This window comes from Harpia harpyja, chromosome 9, assembly GCF_026419915.1.
Source record: "Harpia harpyja isolate bHarHar1 chromosome 9, bHarHar1 primary haplotype, whole genome shotgun sequence".
Classification (NCBI taxonomy): domain Eukaryota; kingdom Metazoa; phylum Chordata; class Aves; order Accipitriformes; family Accipitridae; genus Harpia; species Harpia harpyja.
In genome coordinates this window covers 12139718-12149619 of record NC_068948.1, presented here as the reverse complement: position 1 = coordinate 12149619, position 9902 = coordinate 12139718, and the positions used below count along the sequence as shown (strand labels likewise).

Below are 9902 nucleotides of genomic sequence, written 5' to 3'. Positions count from 1 at the left end.
ATGAAAAGTATGACTTGAAAACTGGCGAGTTGGTTTGACGAAATCAGCGAACTATTCTTACAAAGCTGGTAATTGTAAGTGATTTTACTTTATAAAGCTGCTTTATACTGCTGCTGTTATAGAAAGGCTTATTGATTTTTCAGAGGCTGAGACGTGTTTCCTAAATTGATCTATCTCTTTGTGGAATTGTTGTTTCTAAATGAACTGCTTCACTAACTACTTCTAAAATGTCCTTTTATTGAATTACTATGTACTTTTTATAAGGAAGCATTTTACAAGAAGAATTACTTTCTGAACTATGTAAACAGTACTACTGTTCTCCTTTTAAAGACAGGGAAAAGTGAAGACTAGAAATGAAGTTTCAGATGTACAAAAGTAACCTGATGTTTTAGGTATTTCTTTCTAGGTGGTTTAAATGATTGCTTCAGAGCTATGTTTTCGATGGGCAGCAACTCAAGTAATTTCTAGTACCTCTGAAAATCTCAGCGTCCTAGTCTTATATGGACATTTTGATTTACTCTGTGAAAGTTGTCTATGACAGTCTATTTCTTTTGTGAAAGCTAAAAAAAAAATAGATTGAACTTCATCAAAAAAGTACAAAAATCAAGAAATATGAGAATGAATGGCATTGCTAACTGCGTTACTAACCGTATTGCTGAGTTCTAAGAGCCTAATGAAGTTTAGGATCAATTAACCTTTACAGAACAAGCACAGAATCTGTTCAATGAATGACCACTTAGAAGAGTAACGCTGCACTTGGTTTCTTTTGCTGTGGTAGAAATGTTGGTTTGCTCTGAAATATGTGTATAATCTTTGTGGTATTGTCTGGAAGATAAAAATCCTAGTCAGCCCTCTTATGCTGAGTAGCGAGGAACAGTGCATGGTAGCTGTGGGATGATGAAAACAAATACTAGAATTCAATTAACTCTAACAATCTTCTTCAACTCAACTGTGCAGTAGCTGCAGAATTTTTTTTTTTTTTTTTTAAACATTCTGGCCAGTTTAGGGGGCTTTGCCAGGGAAAACGTGAAGTATTCATATGTGTGTGCACTCTGCCTGCTGATACAAATACTTTGTTCTGTAAGTGTTCCTCCTTGCTGAAAGCCACAAGGCGCAGCTGGGTGACTTTACCGATATGTTTTCAAGTATTTTACTGGTAATAAGAAAGGCAAAACCTAACAGAAAAGCACCAAAAAACTCTCCTTAAGAGAGGTAGCCAACAAACCATTAAAACTGAGAAAAGCAGAGGAACCTTAAGAGCATTCTGTTTTCTTACTGAGTTTCACATAAAGTGCATTTTGAACAAGGCTGAAAGAACAGAACTGGCGCAGGAGAACCATGGGGTGAAATCTTAGTTTCGTCCCAAGAAAACCTTTTGCAGCAGAAACATTAATGAACTGGCACATCTGACTGTGGCTCAGCAGGGCCAGGATATTGTCTATTACACCTTATAGTTTCAGCACCAGATCCTGTTATGCGAGTTTCATCCTTGAGGGCAGTATCTGTGACCTTGCCTTTGCGTGGGGCTGTTCCCAGAAGAAATAGGCAGCATGTGCTCCCTGGGCAGCTGTGCTTCCCTGGGCCACGACAGGGGCCTCTGATAGGAAAGACTCACGGCCTTGACTGCCCACCCAAGTAGGGATTTTACAAATGTCCCTTTGAAGGGACCTGTATCCTTGCCCTGGCAGATGAAGATAAAGGTATATGATTGCCTTTTTCTCAATAGGCATAGCATTATTTTGGTAGGTGCTTATTTGTGGTGTCTCAGCCAGAATGTACTTCCTAGTGCAGGCAATAAGCTTGTAAGCAGTTTAGCCTAGTTACCAGGTACTGTGGGTAATAAACAGGGTGGGCAAACGGGGTTGGGTGCCTCTGTGTTTGTGATGGAGGAGGATGGTGGCTGTGCAGCAGCAGCACAGTCTCTCCCTGCCACATGAGACTGAATACATGGTATATGGCATAACAGTTTTGGGTGAGGAGATAACAGCCTGGAAATCAGTGCTGGTAACTTAATTTAGGATTGTAGTCCTGGACCCCTGTAGAGTACTTCATTTTTCTCATTTGTCCTTGGAAAGAGGATAAATTCTTTACCTAAATCCATATAAAGAACATTGATTTACTGATTCTTTTCCCAGTGCGTGCATGATAAATTACCTTCCTTTTCAAAGTTTTAAGTGTTTTACTGTTGCTGAAGGAGTAAGCAGGTGGCAGTTTACAACACGAGCTTTCAATATGCCTGCATCCATAGCAAAACACAGGAGTGCAAAACAGCAGTGAGCCAGAAACCTGTTGGAAAAGACAGCAGTGACAAAGATTGCCCACATTAACTGCCAAAAAATGTTCTTTTTTTTTTTTTTTTTAGGCTGAGTGCCTGCCTGCTTCGCTGTGGTTTTTGCATGAGGGTGAAGAGAGGACTTTTCTCTTTGTGCAGTAGTGTTAGCTGCTTATTTCGGTTGTATATTCTGTCCTTTTGTTAATATAGTTCCAAAATGAGCAAGTCAGAGGGCATGTACATTCTAATTAGTAGTTATCTGAGACAGCTTTCAGAGCAAAGACTTCTTTTAAATTGTTTTGGGTCTGAACATACTGTATCTACTTGAATGACGAAATGTTAGTAAGCAAAAAAGCCAAAGTTCTTTGTAGGAAGGCAATTGCTGCATAGCAACTGCACAGAGAGGATGCAATGAAGCTTGCATGTGTTCTTTTTTTGTTGCTATTTTTGTCCTCATTTTCTCCATGTTCTGAAATGTACAGAAATTATTGAAGTTGTTGGAACCAGTTATTTCATTCATTGCTACTTATGCTCTAAAAAAAAAAAAAAGAGAAGCAGACAATGCAGTTTAGTTTTTGTGTTTGGGGAAGAAATAATAAAGGGAATTTAATATGCCATTTATGAAGGGATGCTGCGACTGAGTTTTCAAATGAATACAGTCTTTAATGTATGTGAAGTGTATGGGAAGAGAGGAAGGTTAAAGGAATATAAAGACAGTCCATGATAGTAGATGTTCTTTCCAGTCTCACTCCATTTTTGTATCCATCTAAATTGTTGTCTTAAAACATCCATTCTGTTGTCTGAAAAGATAACCAGCCCTACAAAACCAAAACATACCATAGTTGTTAAAACATAATTCAACTTTGAATTTAATGGGGTCACCATAAACAACAGCTGGGAAATAGTTACTTGGAAGGATAAACTATCTTGTATTGCATCTTTATATAAAGCAGTGGGCTGACTGATTTAGCAAAAGGAAATTTAGTGAGTAATGGGATTGTGAAGTGACTCTTAATTACTAATAAACTTGAGAGTAAGATCTGCCATGTTGAATAGTGTCTGTGGAAAGCCTGTTATGTCCATACAAAATAGGGGACACTCTGGTCTGAACTGTCCTTATGGATGTGCCCTACACCAAGCCCATGTTAGAGGGATTTGGCCAGCCCCACAGCTGACAACTAACTTGGAACTGTGGAGTCCCACTGCAACAGGGTTGCTGTTACTCTGTGCTTCGTCACTTTTCTGTAGTAGGACAGAAACTTGTAGGGCGTTAGGATTAAGAGCAAGAATACAAGCCGGAAGAAGGCCCATTTACTGGGAGGTGACATCAGTGGGAGGGAACCATATAAAGCCTTTCCACTTTAATGTGAATGAGTCCCAACAGGCAACCCTAAATGTAGCCAGGTGCAGGTGGATCAGTTACTTGTTGAAAGAATCCCATTCTCCATCACCTAGCTCTATCATGTTCAGTCTTTATATGATAAAGGTGGAAAAAATGGTATTCTTTGTATTTTTAGTAACATGATACTGTACCTCTGTGTTTTCAGAAAGCTGTAGTAGAGGAAGCCGCATTAGTATGACTATAGTCATACTAATTAGTATGACATTGGTATGTGACTCCTGTGTGACTCCCCAGTACCTAAACAAGAAAATGGGGGATGTTCATTTGAGAAGGGAAGACAGAATCTTTTCGTCTAGTTCAATAAAGGAGGAAATTCTCCAGAGTGGCTTTTTTTGGCAGCTACTCTTCTCTGCAATAATGGCGACAGGAAAGAGGTTCCTCCAAGTGTGGAACAGTTCTGGAATAGGTCAAAGAGGCTAATTAGCTTGTGCAAACTAGCTAAGCAGCTGAACCAGGTAAAAGTAATTCCTATGATTAAATATAATCCTAATGATTTGCTGCTTACCTTCTATCATACTCCTTGATTATTACAAATTTCATTCACAACAAATATTGTTTATAAACAATGTCCTTTTGTGTTTGTACCTTGCCAAATGATAGTGTGAGAGCTGAGTAACCAGAATGTGTGAGCCATTCTCTAGCAACAGGTATGAAGGTCCTTCACACCCTCCATTGCCTTGCCCTAGCAAAGCACTGCTCTCCAGGACAATTTAAACACGGTATGCCAAGGTGTAAGTGGAGATCTCCTTCACTGATCTGTAAGGGTTAGTGTGGGTGCTGGGAATGCAGCGCTGTACACAGAAATCCAGCAACCATCTGTAACCAAAAATGTCCTGTAGCATGCAGTAAGGCAGTGGGAAGTCTGTGTTTATAATAAAACATTCGATTTTCTCTTCCTCTTGTTTCAAGTTTTTGGGAAGACTCCCTTCCATGTCAGTAAGGGGCAGGAATGCAACCAAGAGTTGGAGTTGGCAAATACATGATCTTCAGGCTTACAACAGTAGCTTTCTGAGTGGGCTGAGTATGTTCGAGGCTTACTGAATGGGGACCTGGATGAGATAATTGGAAAAGCAGGCTGAGGATCAGGTCTTCTGCAAAGCTCTCTGATCTGAGTTATTTCTGACAATGAAGTATATCTTCCAAATTCTGTAATGTATTGCATTCATTGGACGTTGGGAAGAGCCTTAGTAGGTAAGGCTGACTGTTTGGCCTGACTCATGCCACTCTTCCACGGTCCTCTGCAAGATCCAGGAACTTTAATCCCATGATTTAGGAAGTGCAGGAGATTCTTCGGGCAGTATCACTGTGTTTCAGGCTCCTCTAGGAGGAATGTAGGTCTTGTACATAGTAGAGGCTTGCCTAGTGTTAATAACTCCCTCCACAGCCTCTATAAAGGGCAGTATTTTGGCAATGTATGGAAAAGTGAGGGCCAGATACATCACTGCACTTACAGCTCCCTTTGAGCAGCAGGCTTTTATCCGTAGATTCTGGTGACCAGAATGTTTGCTGTCTTTTAGGTAAATTATTCATCAGGTATGAGCTGTTGGACACTGAGATGTCTGTGTAAAAACTCTATTTCTAAATTTCCACCTATATGAAGTGGGCCATTGTATGTTCAAATTGTATCACCCCTTCAAAGATATTTCATGACAGCTCATAAGTAGATGAGTGTAAGTAGATTATGTAGAGCTGTTTGTAGGTTGTTGATGAGGTTTCTAGAGCCAGGGTTATTGAAAGAACCTAGATTCAGGTAAGCACTGGTACAATTGGTGTGTTATCAGACTACACTGTAATGCACTGGTGAAAGGGACCTGAAAGGATGATCAATTTCAGAACAAGCATTTGTTTTATGCATTTTTTTTTTTTGTAAAAGATCTCTGACAACACTGCAGTATGTTGACGTTCACCACTATAACAACTAAAAAGCTTTTCTTAAATCACCAATCGAAATTTTATTTGTTGTGATTAACAGAATTCTATCTTTTCTTCCTCAGTGGTCACAGGGAAACAGTCTCATTTTTTCTGTACTATGTTTTGGTTTATCAGTTTGCTAGAACACTTCTTTTAGTCTCCTCTTTTATACATTGCAACCACCCCTGATTTCTTAATTTTTTTTCCTCAAAGGACATGCTTTCTAAACTCTGTTCTTATTGCTGTCATCAGGACTGGCTTCAATTTCTGAAGATGGTGTCTTAAGTTGGACATGTGATGCATTAGCTTCAATACTAACTGCTAACTAGGTTGGAATAGTCACCTCCATTTCTTACAAGTGATATTTCTCCCACTTTAGGACTTTTTTGTGTGTGTGACACATTTGTGCTGTTGACTTAGGCTTTTAGCTTGAGGTTCACCATAACCTGTTTCACATCCTTTTCAGAAGGAAAAGGACCACCAGGTCATTTTCCCTCTGCATTGCTACCTACACTGAACTCCCCTATTCTGCATCTGTGTGCTAGATCCCTTCTTTCTTCTTGCACCACTTGTTCAGCTGAATATCAGCATCCTGACTTTACACCATTTCACCAGTCAGCTGAGATCATCCTGAATTTGATTCCTTACTTCTGCATTTGCGTTGCTCTCAGCTTAGTGCACCCATGAATTCTTAGTCTCTGTTTGGTCAATCAAAATGAATAATATTGGTCCCTGGATAGATTCCAGGGAACCCACCTTGAAATTTCTTTCTGGTTTGTCAGTGCATTGTGAATAACTGCCTCGAGAGGGATACGGATTTTTTTTTTTTTTCCTGTTTAACCGGTTACACAAGTAACATGACAATTGTCACTTGGCTCTTATTTCGTATTATCTTGCTGATGAACATGACATGTTGGGAAGAGTTAAAAGCTCAAGTTTAAAGGAAATTAGTTCATATCTACCACTTCTCCTTTATCTACCGAAACGAGTTCCCTATCGGACATGAAAACCACGACTCGAAACATCCCTCCTTTCCGTGAACTCTTGTCATCCGCTGAGAAGCCCAGTAGATGGCACTCTGGATCTGTTACTCAGTATTTTAAAGTAAAAGTGATCACAATTGCCTCCTGTGCTGATTATTTTAAGTACTTGTTTCTCAAAGTTTGGCATCTAAGCTAAGATTAAAATTACTGTACTAGTAAAAGTCTTGTTGAAGTGGGTTTGGGTTCACGTTGTCATTAAAAAAAAATCTAGTAATCCTTCAGCATATATTTGCAAAGCACAATTTTCTATAGTATGCCATTGAGTGAGTAAGCCATCTCTGTGAGGGCAGCTGGAACATGTTCCAGTGTTGGCAGTGCCATACACTTGTGTATCTGTGCCTGATGCATGAAGAAGCAAAATAGGAAGAACAGAGGACCGGGGGTCGTTCTGCCATGTGTTCTCCTAGTCTGAATATGGCCCAATTGTGATTAAGATGAAGGTATGGAGGTTGTTCTTGGATCAGGCCAACCATTATCACCATGATCCATAGGTCATAGAAAAGGTATAGTCTGTTTTAAAGACTTCAAATAACATTAGTTCTGCTAATGGCATTAGCTCTGGATTGTTTTTCAGTTGCCTGAAACCATACCTACTGCTTCATTTTGATAGCATCATGTGGCCACAGTTGGGATCTGCTGGCTATGCTTTTGCTGAGTGCTCTGTAGGCTTCTGCAATGGTTTGGGAATGGAGCCTGGACCCTGCTTTCTCTGGGGGCCCAAGGCATGGCTGTGTGGCTGTCAGTGTGCTGTCGTCCTGCACTCAAGATGCTGGGGCAGAGCAGCTCTCTGCTTGTAGGGGGTAAGTCAGCTGCCAGAGGAAATCTCCAGGCTGCTAGTCCAAAGATTTACCACTGAGGCATGATGGAGTAGACTGCTGCCTCCTGCCTTTTTGAATACTGTCTTCCTGATAATTGATTGTGTCAAGGCAAAGTCAGTGGTGTTTAACATAACCTGTCTTGGCTTTGCCTTCAAAGGGACTAATGCTTAGGATGCCAGATAGCTCCATTCATCCAAGATTTTGGAGCTCCTTCTCAACTCTTCCTGACCTGTGAGCACTCCTGAGTCTTCCAGGACAAAATAAAACAAGTTAGCTGAGCCACCTGGCAGTGGTTTGAGCCGACTTGTTTGACTTTGCCCTAGAACTGACTAGAAGTGCTTACACAGCCAGTTACTGGGTCTCAGCTGGAAGGTGTTAACTAACAGCTGAGAAACAGAAAGGAACAGCTTTCTAAATGGCCTGCAAACTGTATGGCCTGGGTGAGAGGCTTTATGTTAGCCTGTTGGCTTTCCCTGGAAGAGATAAGGTGTGCTCCTATGGCCTGTTCCAGTGGAGGGGTGCTATAAGAATCTGTCCTGTCTCAGCTGCTAGCTATTGTATCTTCCTGCAAAGGTGTGTTCCCTGCCTGTGCAGCACAGATGGGATTGCTGTGCATGAAGGTGTCCAACGGAGCCACACAATGTGCTTTGCAGGGGTGCTGCAAGTAGCTTCGGGTGGAGACTCCATTGTAGAACCTTACTTTGTTGTGTACTTCAGAGAATGGGGAAGCCAGTTTGGCACACCAGGTTGCCTAACAATCTTTGAAATACAAAAAAGCTTTTTCTCCCTTTCCTGTTAGTAAGCTGGTATGTGTATTGTATCATGGAATAGTAAGGAAATGATAACACTTCTTATTTGTACAATATTATTGTTTTTGTGAAGAATAAAAAAGTTGGAACGTGCATCATGCTCTTTACTTAATGTATTGGTGAATATTTGTGCGGAGAACCACAAATAAAATAGATTATCCTGCTATCCAGGAGCTCATCTATGTGCAAGATGAAGAGCTGTCTTACAGACAGAAATGTATATTTGGTTTAAGTGCATTGTGCTTAGAGTTCATACATATCCCCTCCAGTACTTACCTATTAAAAGAGTTCACAGAAACTACACAGTAAACCCGCTGGAATAACTTTTATTAAATAATTTTCTCTGGTAAACAGGGAAAACAGAGCTGCAAGGAGGTTAAAATCTGGGCTTGGCTTCCCCACTAATGACAAACTCAGGCCCCAAAATTTGCTGAGACAGAGATGACAGGCTCTCGCAAGTACATCGGGTCATCTACCCACCCCTCCTTTCTGGTTGCTGCAGGGTACAGGTGCACTCAGACCGTAAGCACTGGGTTGCTTTTGAGCTTTGCTCATGCACAAGGCAGAGCAAGAGGGAGGTGTGGATAGTGCTATGCACCTGTCCCACTCTGATGCACTAGACCAGCACCACCAAACTTTTCTTTCCTTGCACTGCTTGAAGAATATGGACTGTAAGAGTACTGCAGCACTGTTGGTGTTTTTCTCTCAGTACTGGGTGGCCATTTGTAACCTGCCAGCCATGGATGGTTCCCAGTCAAAACAATTCGTGTTTAAGGAAAAGCTGCATGGGAGCAGGGATTCTATGGGTGGGTAGGATTGCCAGCGAGCCCATTCACTCACATCTGCTGTGTGCCCCAGCCCAGGAAACAGTGAATGATGCTTAGACACTGGTGCTTAATATGATCTTGGATAAATCTCTTACCTCTCTGGACTTTGTCACCTGTCTCTAAAACAGAGGTTTCCTTCCCACTGCAATCTGTCTGGAGACTTGTACTCTTATGTATTGTATTATCCTTTAGTATTACCACTGGTGGGCTTTTTCAAGTGGAGGAGGGACAGGATGCCTTTTCTTTATGTTAGGCTTTGACTCTATCATCACAGGGGTAGGGGATTTGCTGCGCAGTGCATCATCCCAAACATTTTCGATGATAGCATCAGATTTTTCTCCTACTTGCCCTTTTCCCTAGAAAGGGGTTAGGCTCTTTGGGTGTTGCCTGACAAAATTCAGGAGGTGGGTGGGTGCAGTGAGATTTTCTGGCTGCACCTCTTTGTAGGGTTACTGAGAGTGCAGAGGGCCCTCAATCCAAACAGGGAGCAGCCTGCACAAATGCAAGTAGAAGCAGAAGATTCTCCAAGGCAGCATGTTTCTTCTTTCTGGAGCAACTTGCCAATAGAGAAGGAGATTATGTTGGAAAGCAGCTGGGCTGTTCTCTGTGTGTGTGCCTTTGGTCAATCATCCTTCATGTGAACACATCAACCTCTTGGAAAGATGCAGTTTAAGCCAGGTGTTGGTATTCACTTGCTGTCTGCACATCACAATAAGAAAACGCAAGGGGAATTTGTAAGCTAGTGAAAGGCTGTGTCTTTAACAGAGAGGAGGACCAGAATCTAGAGCTCATTCTTTGCTTGTAATCTCACTGATCTCTC

The 9902-nt window shown here is 41.3% G+C and overlaps 1 long non-coding RNA gene across 1 annotated transcript in view; it reads left to right on the top strand.

Moving 5' to 3' along the window:
• LOC128146069 (uncharacterized) overlaps positions 1-9902 on the top strand; it is a 147262-nt gene continuing 137360 nt past the window's right edge. The window contains exon 1 of the long non-coding RNA XR_008236672.1: positions 1-74. This is a non-coding gene — a long non-coding RNA (uncharacterized LOC128146069). The remainder of the gene's footprint in view (positions 75-9902) is intronic.